Source organism: Haliotis asinina, unplaced genomic scaffold, assembly GCF_037392515.1.
Source record: "Haliotis asinina isolate JCU_RB_2024 unplaced genomic scaffold, JCU_Hal_asi_v2 scaffold_26, whole genome shotgun sequence".
Lineage (NCBI taxonomy): Eukaryota > Metazoa > Mollusca > Gastropoda > Lepetellida > Haliotidae > Haliotis > Haliotis asinina.
In genome coordinates this window covers 228,473-245,320 of record NW_027133898.1, presented here as the reverse complement: position 1 = coordinate 245,320, position 16,848 = coordinate 228,473, and the positions used below count along the sequence as shown (strand labels likewise).

Sequence of the window (16,848 nt, the reverse complement as noted above, 5' to 3'; positions counted from 1 at the left end):
TCCCCTAGGATCAAACTTAGACATTAAACTGCACAAAAAAGCAATTTGAAACTACAAGAGTTAATTCTTGTTCAAGTGACCCCCCTTCATGTTTGCTGAAAGAACTTGTTTTGGGGACAGTATCCACCCCCTTTCAGAAGGTTCAACCTAATTCCTGAATGGTAGCCCACGTGTCAATAAATTGTATATCTGAACCCAATCTCTTGGAAAAACTAGAATGAAAGTGTCCTTAAAAAGAGACCCGTTTAAATATATATAAAATTAATCGAAACTTTGAATGTTGGAAGTCATCCTGTACTATGTTGAACATATTTTATATGGTATTATCTGAGGACCATTATCCAGGAGGTACCGATATAGTGCAGCGGTAATGAGTCTGCCTACCACGATGGAGGCCTGGGTCCGAGGAGGCACCTAGGTTCGAGTCCCGACATGGGCATATTTAAGTAGTATCCTTGGACAAGCTACTTAGATCGACATTGTGTCAGTTCACCAAGCTGTAAAATCAAACCCGCGAGGAAACGCTGGCATTGTGAGTGTTTAGTTCATTGCCCCCAACAGGCAGTATGAATGTGTGTTCCCCAGGGAGTTGAAACACTATCGGAAAGTACGATATATAGTGTCCTATGGTCGGAATTAATAATGTCCGTAGCGCCGTCAGCAGGCAATGTACCTGGACATTGGCGCCAGATACGTAATCTATTATTATAACTTAGGTACCAGATGGCAGATCGTTTTCCATTTTCTGCAAATTTACAAGAAACGCTGTACCCTTATGTTGTGATGACCACAAACCTCGTTAACCACATTACCCACAGAAAATTTTGGATGTCACTTTGCTAATGAATCCGTCAAAATACAGTGGAAGCTGGTCCAAATAATGGACATAGAGAGTATAGTAAGTCTGACTGCTAGACTTCTAAATGTTCCCGTATAACACCTGTGTTGAAAGATTTGCAGTGGCTACCAGTTAAGACCAGAATTGACTTCAAGATCCTCTGTTTGACATACAAGTGCCTCCATGGATTGACTCCGTCCTACCTGTCTAAACCCCTACATCCGTTGCGCTCAAACACTCAAGATCTACTGGTCATCCCATCCTAAAAACTGAAATCCTTCGGCTACCGGTCATTCTCGTACTCTGCACCTGTGCTTTGGAACTCTCTCCCTTGTGCCGTTTAAAGCTCGAACACAATTGACATTTTTGAGTCCAGACTTAAAAACTCACTTTTTCGCAACAAACTACTAAATATTTCAGCTGAAAATACTCCATTGTAAATATTCTGTAGCGCCTTGAGCATGCCTTAATGTGTGGAACAGGCGCATTATAAATATGCATTTATTATGTTTTACAAATTAGAATTGAAATGCACCAGAGAGGGTTTGGGTGATCCTGGCACAGTCAGGCTGATAAAGCTCATCATCAGCTCAGTGCCCTCACCTCCTCTACACGCAGCCCAGACAGCAAATGGGACTTCTCCCAGGAAACACTGCCTAGTCGAACCCACCAAGAACTTTCCGGAGAATATGGAGGCTCCCCAACACTGCAGCCTTCTGCATTATCCAAATTGTCAGAAGGGCTGTGCTCCCGTTGGAGAACCCGGGCACTCTCCTCATCTGCGCCAAGAGATCAGAAGGTACCAAACCAAGGGCACCGAGGTACCAAACAATGGGGAGCCAGACGACAGTGTCCTTGGGATACAGGCGAGACATTTCAAAGGCGAGGTCCGCATACTTATCATGCTTTTCCTGAATCTTGCCAATCACATTGCTGTCAAAAGGGACAGAAAATTCTATGATATAAATAATTTCATTAGTTTTATCAAAAAGAACAAGATCAGGTTTGTTGGCTGGAATTCATCTCAGGCTGTATATTGGCCTATTCCAGAGAAGCTTAAAAGCATCATTTTCTAGGACGCCCTGGACATGTTCAGGGTCGTATCATGGATGGACCTCGGGGTCAAAGCCACAGACATGGCGGAGACGATAGTAAAAGCAGCGAGCAATACCATCATGTCTTTTAAGATATGCTGTTTGTGCCAAGGAAGGGCATCCACTGACAAGGTGTTGGATAGTCTCTGTAAATTGATTGCAAAGACGACATTTCATATTGATATTTTCTTTAAAAATAACATTCTGGCGACTGCGAGTGGGAAGTGACTGGTCCTGAGCAGCAAAAAGGAAGCCCTCAGTTTCACATCTGAGACCAGCCGACTTCATCCAGGCGAAGGAGTCGGTTTGATTGCTGTTCTGTTCCACACACTGCATGTACACACGATTCCATGGCTTTTCAGGCAGCTTCTCCACAAAGGACTGACTCTGGGCAGACTTGGTGAAGGACTTCACCTCGTTTACTCCCATCACTGTACCGTCCAGCAGTACATCACCATTAACACAATCAACTTCAGATTTCAGACTTTGTCCAACAACCTTGGCACGCTTAAAATAGCTGTGGAATCCCTTGCTTTCATCGTGAGTCTTGACATGCATCACCAGAGGATCATCCGATAAATAAATATGTGCAAAAGTACACAATAAAATTCTGTCATGAAGAGCTTCCACATTAATCAAACCCCGTCCTCCCGAATTGATTTGCATGTATCAACGATTAAGAGGAGGAGGGTGATGTGCTCTGTTATCAGACATGATCCTTCTGGTCAGGCGGTCAAGACCCTGTATGTCTTCTTTCGTCCAATCAGCTACTCCAAAGGAATAGGAGAGGACTGGCACAGCAAAAGTATTGGTGGCTTTGACCTTGTTTCGAGCACTTAGCTCGGAGCTCCAGATTTTCTTCAAACGAGATTTATAAAGGAAGTTTATCTTGAATCTGGGCATTCTGGAGCTTGTCTCGAATTTGCATTCCAAGATGGGTGTAGGCCTGATTTTCCACAAGATGCTCAATAATTCCTGCCCCTTGTAACTTGACCGATCCATCATTAGTAACCTTGCCACGTTTCAAATGAAGAGTATTACATTTGTCATTCCAATATCATTAGAAAAGAACCTGTTCTTTCAAATTGGTATCCCCTTTGGCAAGGAGCTCGATGTCATCCATGTAGAGGAGATGAGTAAGAGGTGTTGGGGATCTGTGCTAAGGAGGTCCGGGCTGGTGACCCTCCTCCCTACAGAGCAGAAAACTCAAAGGGTTAGAGACAGACAAAAAAGCAAAGGACTGAAGGAGTTACCCTGAAATATTCCCCTTCTGATTGGAATAAATTCCGAAGTCTGCACCTGCCCTTTCGAGTACATCTCAAGTTGAGCCGACCAGCAACTCATTAAAAATTATTATTATTATTATTTCAACACCCCTTGTAGCATATTTATAAGACATGAGAACGCCTAAGTATAAATGCATTTCGATCTATGAATACTTCTGTGCTACTTAAACCCAAAAGGCAAAGAGCTATAGACTAAGTAAATAATCTGAAAACAATAGCCAAGGAAAACTCTTAATCTAATTGTGATCACTATTTATCAACTGAGCCTATTCAGTGGGTTACTATTTAATCAGGACACATCCCCTTCTTGTCATTTATGATTCTGGGATGCCTTCAGTGTTACAGGTTTGGATAAAGCACACGCATTAAATGAATATTTTGTATCTGCTTCAAATGTTAATAATGGCAAGTCTTTGCCATCTGTTAGCCAGAAAATGTTGTGATAACCAAATGTTATTTTAACCGTAAAAGAAGTATCTGATGTGATTAAGCCCCCCACCAGCAGACAAATCTTGTAGACCTCATAGTATCAACATGAGCGTGTTACAACGACTTTGTACGTATATAGCTGAACCTCCTGGTTTGTTGTATAGTGAGTGAGTGAGTTTAGTTTTATGCCGCGCTCAGCAATATTCCAGCTATATGGCGGCGGTCTGTAAATAATCGAGTCTGGACCAGACAGGCCAGTGATCAACAGCATGAGCATCGATCTGCGCAATTGGGAACCGATGACATGTGTCAACCAAGTCAGAGAACCTGACCACTCGATCCCGTTAGTCGCCTCTTACGACAATCTCAGTCGCCTTTTATGGCAGGCATGGGTTGCGGAAGGCCTATTCTACCACGGGACCTTCACGGGTGGTTTGTTGTATAATATATCACTGTGTGGCTGTATTTCCTACAATATGGAAAGCGGGTAAATGTTACTCCTATTTTGAAAGAACGAGATACAATTAATTTCCTTCCAGCTAGTTACAGACCTGTTAGTTTATTATCCATCCTTGGGAAAATCCTTGAAAGAATAACGGTGAAGCATTCGCACGACCATTCCCATGAACATACCTTTTAGATATATTCCAGTGGGGTTTTACTGCTAGTCATTCTACTACATCTCAGGAAAGAAATCTTTCACAATATATGCTCAGTTCCTGGATAATCACCACCTGTGCTGTATGTTATTTTGTGATATTTTTTGTAGGGCTTAACACAACAGTTTATTGCACAATTTAGAACACTATGGAATTCGTGGAAACGCACTCAGTGAGTGAAGTAACTGCCTCTGATAGACGACAATGTGTCTGTTAATGGAACATTATTAAAACGTCCTACCCAGAAATATTCTGTCAAGCATGCATGAAATGCTAGACCTATCACAGAATATACTTCTGAGGTCTGGGTTAATAAATTATTGTCCCGCAGATATTTGTGATAAACTGTAAATTGCCCAGTTTTAAAGCAGCAATCATTGTAACTGGTCTGCAAATATTCGCTTCAAGAGCTAGTTTGTGCAATAAAACTGATTGGTAACCTTTATTAACATTTGACAATTGACAAAGTTGTTAACATGCAAACTTCTTTTTATCTTATGGACTTATTTCCACCATCGACTCATTTCTCCATACAATTTGCGCAACAAGTCTAATTTGGCTATTCCAAAGACCCACAGCCCTGCTTTTACATATAATTGGGAATTTTATGGAATAGTGATTCACACAAAAAAATACCAATGTACCAATTTGATTTCCATTATTCAAATAGAAATCATCTTTTAAAATGACGAAATTCCTAAAGAATTCCTGTTTGGTGAAACGAAGATGAATATTTCACAAACTAAGTTAAGACATTCGTGTAGATCCCTAAATGCTGGTCTTTTGGGTGTCAATGTATTTGGAAGTAAAGGTTGCCCTTGTGTTGCTCTTCTGGAAGACGCCAATCGCGTCTTTCTAAAATGTCCAAAGTATGTCAGCTGCCATTTTTGTTTGATACATTCCTAAAAGTTAGCTTAGATATAAACTCCTTTCAATATTCGTCTGTAACAAACTATACATGAAATATTTTAGTGAAGTCCATAAAATTCATTGTACGTTGTAATCCTTTTAATTAATTGGTAATAATTTATATATCTGCATGCTTTAAGACACAGAGGGTGTTATGATGGTGATTCTAACGGTTATATCTGCATGCTTTAAGACACAGAGGGTGTTATGATGGTGATTCTAACGGTTATATCTGCATGCTTTAAGACACAGAGGGTGTTATGATGGTGATTCTAACGGTTATATCTGCATGCTTTTAGACATAGAGGGTGTTATGATGGTGATTCTAACGGTTATATCTGGATGCTTTAAGACACAGAGGGTGTTATGATGGTGATTCTAACGGTTATATCTGCATGCTTTAGGACACAGAGGGTGTAATGATGGTGATTCTAACGGTTATATCTGCATGCTTTAAGACATAGAGGGTGTTATGATGGTGATTCTAAAGGTTATATCTGCATGCTTTAAGACATAGAGGGTGTTATGATGGTGATTCTAACGGTTATATCTGGATGCTTTAAGACACAGAGGGTGTTATGATGGTGATTCTAACGGTTATATCTGCATGCTTTAAGACACAGAGGGTGTTATGGTGGTGGTTGTAACGGTTATATCTAGAAGGCTCTAAGACATAAAGGGTGTTATGATGGTGATTCTAACGGTTATATCTGCATACTTTAAGACACAGAGGGTGTTATGGTGGTGATTCTAACGGTTGTATCTGCATGCTTTAAGACACAGATGGTGTTATGGTGGTGATTCTAATGGTTATATCTGGATGCTTTAAGACACAGAGGGTGTTATGATGGTGATTCTAACGGTTATATCTGGATGCTTTAAGACACAGAGGGTGTTATGATGGTGATTCTAACGGTTATATCTGGATGCTTTAAGACACAGAGGGTGTTATGATGGTGATTCTAACGGTTATATCTGCATGCTTTAAGACACAGAGGGTGTTATGGTGGTGATTCTAACGGTTATATCTGCATGCTTTAAGACACAGAGGGTGTTATGGTGGTGATTCTAACGGTTATATCTGCATGCTTTAAGACACAGAGGGTGTAATGGTGGTGATTCTAACGGTTATATCTGCATGCTTTAAGACACAGAGGGTGTTATGATGGTGATTCTAACGGTTATATCTGCATGCTTTAAGACACAGAGGGTGTTATGATGGTGATTCTAACGGTTATATCTGCATGCTTTAAGACACAGAGGGTGTTATGATGGTGATTCTAACGGTTATATCTGCATGCTTTTAGACATAGAGGGTGTTATGATGGTGATTCTAACGGTTATATCTGGATGCTTTAAGACACAGAGGGTGTTATGATGGTGATTCTAACGGTTATATCTGCATGCTTTAAGACACAGAGGGTGTTGTGGTGGTGATTCTAACGGTTATATCTGCATGCTTTAAGACACAGAGGGTGTAATGGTGGAGATTCTAACGGTTATATCTGCATGCTTTAAGACATAGAGGGTGTTATGATGGTGATTCTAACGGTTATATCTGCATGCTTTCAGACACAGAGGGTGTTTTGGTGGTAGTTCTAACGGTTATATCTGCATGCTTTAAGACACAGAGGGTGTTATGATGGTGATTCTAACGGTTATATCTGCATGCTTTAAGACACAGAGGGTGTTTTGGTGGTGATTCTAACGGTTTTATCTGCATGCTTTAAGACATAGAGTGTGTTGTGATGGTGATTCTAACGGTTATATCTGCATGATTTAAGACATAGAGGGTGTTATGATGGTGATTCTAACGGTTATATCTGCATGCTTTAAGACACAGAGGGTGTTTTCGTGGTGATTCTAACGGTTTTATCTGCATGCTTTAAGACATAGAGTGTGTTGTGATGGTGATTCTAAGGCTTATATCTGCATGATTTAAGACATAGAGGGTGTTATGATGGTGATTCTAACGGTTGTATCTGCATGCTTTAACACACAGAGGGTGTTATGGTGGTGATTCTAACGGTTATATCTGCATGCTTTAAGACACAGAGGGTGTTATGGTGGTGATTCTAACGGTTATATCTGCATGCTTTAAGACACAGAGGGTGTTATGATGGTGATTCTAACGGTTATATCTGCATGCTTTAAGACATAGAGGGTGTTATGATGGTGATTCTAACGGTTATATCTGCATGCTTTAAAACACAGAGGGTGTTATTGTGGTGATTCTAACGGTTATATCATTATAATATTCTGCATGCTTTAAGACACAGAGGGTGTTATAATGGTGATTGTAGCGGTTATATCTGCATGCTTTAAGACACAGAGGGTGTTATGGTGGTGATTCAAACGGTTATATCTGCATTCTTTAAGACACAGAGGGTGTTATGGTGGTGATTCTAACGGTTATATCTGCATGCTTTAAGACACAGAGGGTGTTATGATGGTGATTCTAACGGTTATATCTGCATGCTTTAAGACATAGAGGGTGTTATGATGGTGATTCTAACGGTTATATCTGCATGCTTTAAAACACAGAGGGTGTTATTGTGGTGATTCTAACGGTTATATCATTATAATATTCTGCATGCTTTAAGACACAAAGGGTGTTATAATGGTGATTGTAACGGTTATATCTGCATGCTTTAAGACACAAAGGGTGTTATGATGGTGATTGTAACGGTTATATCTGCATGTTTTAAGACACAGAGGGTGTTATGATGGTGATTCTAACGGTTATATCTCCATGCTTTAAGACATAGAGGGTGTTATGATGGTGATTCTAACGGTTATATCTGCATGCTTTAAGACACAGAGGGTGTTATGGTGGTGATTCAAACGGTTATATCTGCATGCTTTAAGACACAGAGGGTGTTATGATGGTGATTGTAACGGTTATATCTGCATGCTTTAAGACACAGAGGGTGTTATGATGGTGATTCTAACGGTTATATCTGCATGTTTTAAGACACAGATGGTGCTATGATGGTGATTCTAACGGTTATATCTGCATGCTTTAAGATATAGAGGGTGTTATGATGGTGATTCTATCGGTTATATCTCCATGCTTTAAGACACAGAGGGTGTTGTGGTGGTGATTCTAACGGTTATATCTGCATGCTTTTAGACATAGAGGGTGTTATAATGGTGATTCTAGCGGTTATATCTGCATGCTTTTAGACACAGAGGGTGTTATGATGGTGATTCTAACGGTTATATCTGCATGCTTTTAGACATAGAGGGTGTTATGATGGTGATTCTAACGGTTATATCTGCATGCTTTGAAACACAGAGGGTGTTATGATGGTGATTCTAACGGTTATATCTGGATGCTTTAAGACACAGAGGGTGTTATGATCGTGATTCTAACGGTTATATCTGCATGCTTTAAGACACAGAGGGTGTTATGATGGTGATTCTAGCGGTTATATCTGCATGCTTTAAAACACAGAGGGTGTTATGATGGTGATTCTAACGGTTATATCTGGATGCTTTAAAACACAGAGGGTGTTATGATCGTGATTCTAACGGTTATATCTGCATGCTTTAAGACACAGAGGGTGTTATGATGGTGATTCTAACGGTTATATCTGGATGCTTTAAGACACAGAGGGTGTTATGGTGGTGGTTGTAACGGTTATATCTGGATGCTTTTAGACATAGAGGGTGTTATGATGGTGATTCTATCGGTTATATCTGCATGCTTTAAGACACAGAGGGTGTTATGATGGTGATTCTAACGGTTATATCTGCATGCTTTAAGACACAGAGGGTGTTATGATGGTGATTCTAACTTTTATATCTGCATGCTTTAAGACACAGAGGGTGTTATGATGGTGATTCTAACGGTTACATCTGCATGCTTTAAGACACAGAGGGTGTTATGGTGGTGATTCTAGAGGTTATATCTGCATGCTTTTAGACACAGAGGGTGTTATGATGGTGATTCTAACGGTTATATCTGCATGAATTAAGACACAGAGGGTGTTATGATGGTGATTCTAACGGTTATATCTGCATGCTTTTAGACATAGAGGGTGTTATGATGGTGATTCTAACGGTTATATCTGCATGCTTTTAGACACAGAGGGTGTTATGATGGTGATTCTAACGGTTATATCTGCATGAATTAAGACACAGAGGGTGTTATGGTGGTGATTCTAACGGTTGTATCTGCATGCTTTAAGACATAGAGGGTGTTATGATGGTGATTCTAACGGTTATATCTGCATGCTTTAAGACACAGAGGGTGTTATGATGGTGATTCTAACGGTTATATCTGCATGCTTTAAGACACAGAGGGTGTTATGGTGGTGATTCTAAAGGTTATATCTGCATGCTTTTAGACACAGAGGGTGTTATGATGGTGATTCTAACAGTTATATCTGCATGAATTAAGACACAGAGGGTGTTATGGTGGTGATTCTAACGGTTGTATCTGCATGCTTTAAGACATAGAGGGTGTTATGATGGTGATTCTAACGGTTACATCTGCATGCTTTAAGACACAGAGGGTGTTATGATGGTGATTCTAACGGTTGTATCTGCATGCTTTAAGACACAGAGGGTGTTATGATGGTGATTGTAACGGTTATATCTGCATGCTTTAAGACACAGAGGGTGTTATGATGGTGATTCTAACGGTTATATCTGCATGCTTTAAGACACAGAGGGTGTTATGGTGGTGATTCTAACGGTTGTATCTGCATGCTTTAAGACATGGAGGGTGTTATGATGGTGATTCTAACGGTTATATCTGCATGCTTTAAGACACAGAGGGTGTTATGATGGTGATTCTAACGGTTGTGTCTGCATGCTTTAAGACACAGAGGGTGTTATGATGGTGATTGTAACGGTTATATCTGCATGCTTTAAGACACAGAGGGTGTTATGATGGTGATTCTAACGGTTATATTTGCATGCTTTAAGACACAGAGGGTGTTATGATGGTGATTCTAACGGTTGTATCTGCATGCTTTAAGACATAGAGGGTGTTATGATGGTGATTCTAACGGTTATATCTGCATGCTTTTAGACATAGAGGGTGTTATGATGGTGATTCTAAAGGTTATATCTGCATGCTTTTAGACACAGAGGGTGTTATGATGGTGATTCTAACGGTTATATCTGCATGAATTAAGACACAGAGGGTGTTATGATGGTGATTCTAACGGTTGTATCTGCATGCTTTAAGACACAGAGGGTGTTATGATGGTGATTCTAACGGTTATATCTGCATGCTTTTAGACATAGAGGGTGTTATGATGGTGATTCTAGCGGTTATATCTGCATGCTTTTAGACACAGAGGGTGTTATGATGGTGATTCTAACGGTTATATCTGCATGCTTTAAGACACAGAGGGTGTTATGATGGTGATTGTAACGGTTGTATCTGCATGCTTTAAGACATAGAGGGTGTTATGATGGTGATTCTAACGGTTATATCTGCATGCTTTAAGACACAGAGGGTGTTATGATGGTGATTCTAACGGTTGTATCTGCATGCTTTAAGACACAGAGGGTGTTATGATGGTGATTCTAACGGTTATATCTGCATGAATTAAGACACAGAGGGTGTTATGGTGGTGGTTGTAACGGTTATATCTAGCAAGCTTTAAGACATAGAGGGTGTTATGATAGTGATTGTAACGGTTATATCTGCATGCTTTAAGACACAGAGGGTGTTATGGTCGTGATTCTAACGGTTATATCTGCATGCTTTAAGACATAGAGGGTGTTATGATGGTGATTCTAACGGTTGTATCTGCATGCTTTTAGACATAGAGGGTGTTATGATGGTGATTCTAACGGTTATATCTGCATGCTTTAAGACACAGAGGGTGTTATGATGGTGATTCTACCGGTTATATCTGGATGCTTTAAGACATAGAGGGTGTTTTGATGGTGATTCTAACGGTTATATCTGCATGCTTTAAGACACAGAGGGTGTTATGATGGTGATTCTAACGGTTGTATCTGCATGCTTTAAGACATAGAGGGTGTTATGATGGTGATTCTAACGGTTATATCTGCATGCTTTAAGACACAGAGGGTGTTATGATGGTGATTCTAACGGTTGTATCTGCATGCTTTTAGACACAGAGGGTGTTATGATGGTGATTCTAACGGTTATATCTGCATGCTTTAAGACATAGAGGGTGTTATGATGGTGATTCTAACGGTTATATCTGCATGCTTTAAGACACAGAGGGTGTTATGATGGTGATTCTAACGGTTGTATCTGCATGCTTTAAGACACAGAGGGTGTTATGATGGTGATTGTAACGGTTATATCTGCATGCTTTAAGACACAGAGGGTGTTATGATGGTGATTCTAACGGTTATATCTGCATGCTTTAAGACACAGAGGGTGTTATGATGGTGATTCTAACGGTTATATCTGCATGCTTTTAGACATAGAGGGTGTTATGATGGTGATTCTAAAGGTTATATCTGCATGCTTTAAGACACAGATGGTGTTATGATGGTGATTCTAAAGGTTATATCTGCATGCTTTAAGACACAGAGGGTGTTATGGTGGTGATTCTAACGGTTATATCTGCATGCTTTTAGACATAGAGGGTGTTATGATGGTGATTCTAACGGTTATATCTGCATGCTTTAAGACACAGATGGTGTTATGATGGTGATTCTAAAGGTTATATCTGCATGCTTTAAGACACAGAGGGTGTTATGGTGGTGATTCTAACGGTTATATCTGCGTGCTTTAAGACATAGATGGTGTTATGATGGTGATTCTAACGGTTATATCTGCATGCTTTAAGACACAGATGGTGTTATGATGGTGATTCTAAAGGTTATATCTGCATGCTTTAAGACACAGAGGGTGTTATGGTGGTGATTCTAACGGTTATATCTGCATGCTTTAAGACATAGATGGTGTTATGATGGTGATTCTAACGGTTATATCTGCATGCTTTTAGACACAGAGGGTGTTATGATGGTGATTCTAACGGTTATATCTGCATGAATTAAGACACAGAGGGTGTTATGATGGTGATTCTAAAGGTTATATCTGGATGCTTTAAGACATAGAGGGTGTTATGATGGTGATTCTAACGGTTATATCTGCATGAATTAAGACATAGAGGGTGTTATGATGGTGATTCTAACGGTTATATCTGCATGCTTTTAGACATAGAGGGTGTTATGATGGTGATTCTAACGGTTATATCTGCATGAATTAAGACACAGAGGGTGTTATGGTGGTGATTCTAACGGTTGTATCTGCATGCTTTAAGACATAGAGGGTGTTATGATGGTGATTCTAACGGTTATATCTGCATGCTTTAAGACACAGAGGGTGTTATGGTGGTGATTCTAACGGTTGTATCTGCATGCTTTAAGACATAGAGGGTGTTATGATGGTGATTCTAACGGTTATATCTGCATGCTTTTAGACACAGAGGGTGTTATGATGGTGATTCTAACGGTTATATCTGCATGAATTAAGACACAGAGGGTGTTATGGTGGTGATTCTAACGGTTGTATCTGCATGCTTTAAGACATAGAGGGTGTTATGATGGTGATTCTAACGGTTATATCTGCATGCTTTAAGACACAGAGGGTGTTATGATGGTGATTCTAACGGTTGTATCTGCATGCTTTAAGACACAGAGGGTGTTATGGTGGTGATTCTAACGGTTATATCTGCATGCTTTAAGACACAGAGGGTGTTATGATGGTGATTGTAACGGTTATATCTGGATGCTTTAAGACACAGAGGGTGTTATGATGGTGATTCTAACGGTTATATCTGCATCCTTTAAGACACAGAGGGTGTTATGATGGTGATTCTAACGGTTGTATCTGCATGCTTTAAGACATAGAGGGTGTTATGATGGTGATTCTAACGGTTATATCTGCATGCTTTAAGACACAGAGGGTGTTATGGTGGTGATTCTAACGGTTGTATCTGCATGCTTTAAGACATAGAGGGTGTTATGATGGTGATTCTAACGGTTATATCTGCATCCTTTTAGACACAGAGGGTGTTATGATGGTGATTCTAACGGTTATATCTGCATGAATTAAGACACAGAGGGTGTTATGGTGGTGATTCTAACGGTTGTATCTGCATGCTTTAAGACATAGAGGGTGTTATGATGGTGATTCTAACGGTTATATCTGCATGCTTTAAGACACAGAGGGTGTTATGATGGTGATTCTAACGGTTGTATCTGCATGCTTTAAGACACAGAGGGTGTTATGGTGGTGATTCTAACGGTTATATCTGCATGCTTTAAGACACAGAGGGTGTTATGATGGTGATTGTAACGGTTATATCTGGATGCTTTAAGACACAGAGGGTGTTATGATGGTGATTCTAAAGGTTATATCTGCATGCTTTTAGACATAGAGGGTGTTATGGTGGTGATTCTAACGGTTATATCTGCATGCTTTTAGACATAGAGGGTGTTATGATGGTGATTCTAACGGTTATATCTGCATGCTTTAAGACACAGATGGTGTTATGATGGTGATTCTAAAGGTTATATCTGCATGCTTTAAGACACAGAGGGTGTTGTGGTGGTGATTCTAACGGTTATATCTGCATGCTTTAAGACATAGATGGTGTTATGATGGTGATTCTAACGGTTATATCTGCATGCTTTTAGACACAGAGGGTGTTATGATGGTGATTCTAACGGTTATATCTGCATGAATTAAGACACAGAGGGTGTTATGATGGTGATTCTAAAGGTTATATCTGCATGCTTTAAGACACAGATGGTGTTATGATGGTGATTCTAAAGGTTATATCTGCATGCTTTAAGACACAGAGGGTGTTATGGTGGTGATTCTAACGGTTATATCTGCATGCTTTTAGACATAGAGGGTGTTATGATGGTGATTCTAACGGTTATATCTGCATGCTTTAAGACACAGATGGTGTTATGATGGTGATTCTAAAGGTTATATCTGCATGCTTTAAGACACAGAGGGTGTTATGGTGGTGATTCTAACGGTTATATCTGCGTGCTTTAAGACATAGATGGTGTTATGATGGTGATTCTAACGGTTATATCTGCATGCTTTTAGACACAGAGGGTGTTATGATGGTGATTCTAACGGTTATATCTGCATGAATTAAGACACAGAGGGTTTTATGATGGTGATTCTAAAGGTTATATCTGGATGCTTTAAGACACAAAGGGTGTTATGATGGTGATTCTAACGGTTATATCTGCATGCTTTAAGACATAGAGGGTGTTATGATGGTGATTCTAAAGGTTATATCTGCATGCTTGAAGACACAGAGGGTGTTATTGTGGTGATTCTAACGGTTATATCTGCATGCTTTTAGACATAGAGGGTGTTATGATGGTGATTCTAACGGTTATATCTGCATGCTTTAAGACACAGATGGTGTTATGATGGTGATTCTAAAGGTTATATCTGCATGCTTTAAGACACAGAGGGTGTTATGGTGGTGATTCTAACGGTTATATCTGCATGCTTTAAGACATAGATGGTGTTATGATGGTGATTCTAATGGTTATATCTGCATGCTTTTAGACACAGAGGGTGTTATGATGGTGATTCTAACGGTTATATCTGCATGAATTAAGACACAGAGGGTGTTATGATGGTGATTCTAAAGGTTATATCTGGATGCTTTAAGACACAGTGGGTGTTATGATGGTGATTCTAACGGTTATATCTGCATGCTTTAAGACATAGAGGGTGTTATGATGGTGATTCTAACGGTTATATCTGCATGCTTTAAGACACAGAGGGTGTTATGATGGTGATTCTAACGGTTGTATCTGCATGCTTTAAGACACAGAGGGTGTTATGATGGTGATTGTAACGGTTATATCTGCATGCTTTAAGACACAGAGGGTGTTATGATGGTGATTCTAACGGTTATATCTGCATGCTTTAAGACACAGAGGGTGTTATGATGGTGATTCTAACGGTTATATCTGCATGCTTTTAGACATAGAGGGTGTTATGATGGTGATTCTAAAGGTTGTATCTGCATGCTTTAAGACACAGATGGTGTTATGATGGTGATTCTAAAGGTTATATCTGCATGCTTTAAGACACAGAGGGTGTTATGGTGATGATTCTAACGGTTGTATCTGCATGCTTTTAGACATAGAGGGTGTTATGATGGTGATTCTAACGGTTATATCTGCATGCTTTAAGACACAGATGGTGTTATGATGGTGATTCTAAAGGTTATATCTGCATGCTTTAAGACACAGAGGGTGTTATGGTGGTGATTCTAACGGTTATATCTGCATGCTTTAAGACATAGATGGTGTTATGATGGTCATTCTAACGGTTATATCTGCATGCTTTTAGACACAGAGGGTGTTATGATGGTGATTCTAACGGTTATATCTGCATGAATTAAGACACAGAGGGTGTTATGATGGTGATTCTAAAGGTTATATCTGGATGCTTTAAGACATAGAGGGTGTTATGATGGTGATTCTAACGGTTATATCTGCATGAATTAAGACATAGAGGGTGTTATGATGGTGATTCTAACGGTTATATCTGCATGCTTTTAGACATAGAGGGTGTTATGATTGTGATTCTAACGGTTATATCTGCATGAATTAAGACACAGAGGGTGTTATGGTGGTGATTCTAACGGTTGTATCTGCATGCTTTAAGACATAGAGGGTGTTATGATGGTGATTCTAACGGTTATATCTGCATGCTTTAAGACACAGAGGGTGTTATGGTGGTGATTCTAACGGTTGTATCTGCATGCTTTAAGACATAGAGGGTGTTATGATGGTGATTCTAACGGTTATATCTGCATGCTTTTAGACACAGAGGGTGTTATGATGGTGATTCTAACGGTTATATCTGCATGAATTAAGACACAGAGGGTGTTATGGTGGTGATTCTAACGGTTGTATCTGCATGCTTTAAGACATAGAGGGTGTTATGATGGTGATTCTAACGGTTATATCTGCATGCTTTAAGACACAGAGGGTGTTATGATGGTGATTCTAACGGTTGTATCTGCATGCTTTAAGACACAGAGGGTGTTATGGTGGTGATTCTAACGGTTATATCTGCATGCTTTAAGACACAGAGGGTGTTATGATGGTGATTGTAACGGTTATATCTGGATGCTTTAAGACACAGAGGGTGTTATGATGGTGATTCTAACGGTTATATCTGCATCCTTTAAGACACAGAGGGTGTTATGATGGTGATTCTAACGGTTGTATCTGCATGCTTTAAGACATAGAGGGTGTTATGATGGTGATTCTAACGGTTATATCTGCATGCTTTAAGACACAGAGGGTGTTATGGTGGTGATTCTACCGGTTGTATCTGCATGCTTTAAGACATAGAGGGTGTTATGATGGTGATTCTAACGGTTATATCTGCATGCTTTTAGACACAGAGGGTGTTATGATGGTGATTCTAACGGTTATATCTGCATGAATTAAGACACAGAGGGTGTTATGGTGGTGATTCTAACGGTTGTATCTGCATGCTTTAAGACATAGAGGGTGTTATGATGGTGATTCTAACGGTTATATCTGCATGCTTTAAGACACAGAGGGTGTTATGATGGTGATTCTAACGGTTGTATCTGCATGCTTTAAGACACAGAGGGTGTTATGGT

General features: G+C 39.8%; 1 protein-coding gene across 1 annotated transcript in view; it reads left to right on the top strand.

Moving 5' to 3' along the window:
• Positions 1–16,848, top strand: part of LOC137270007 (B-cell receptor CD22-like) — an 80,017-nt gene that overhangs the window by 50,960 nt on the left and 12,209 nt on the right. The gene's annotated exons all lie outside the window — the stretch shown is intronic.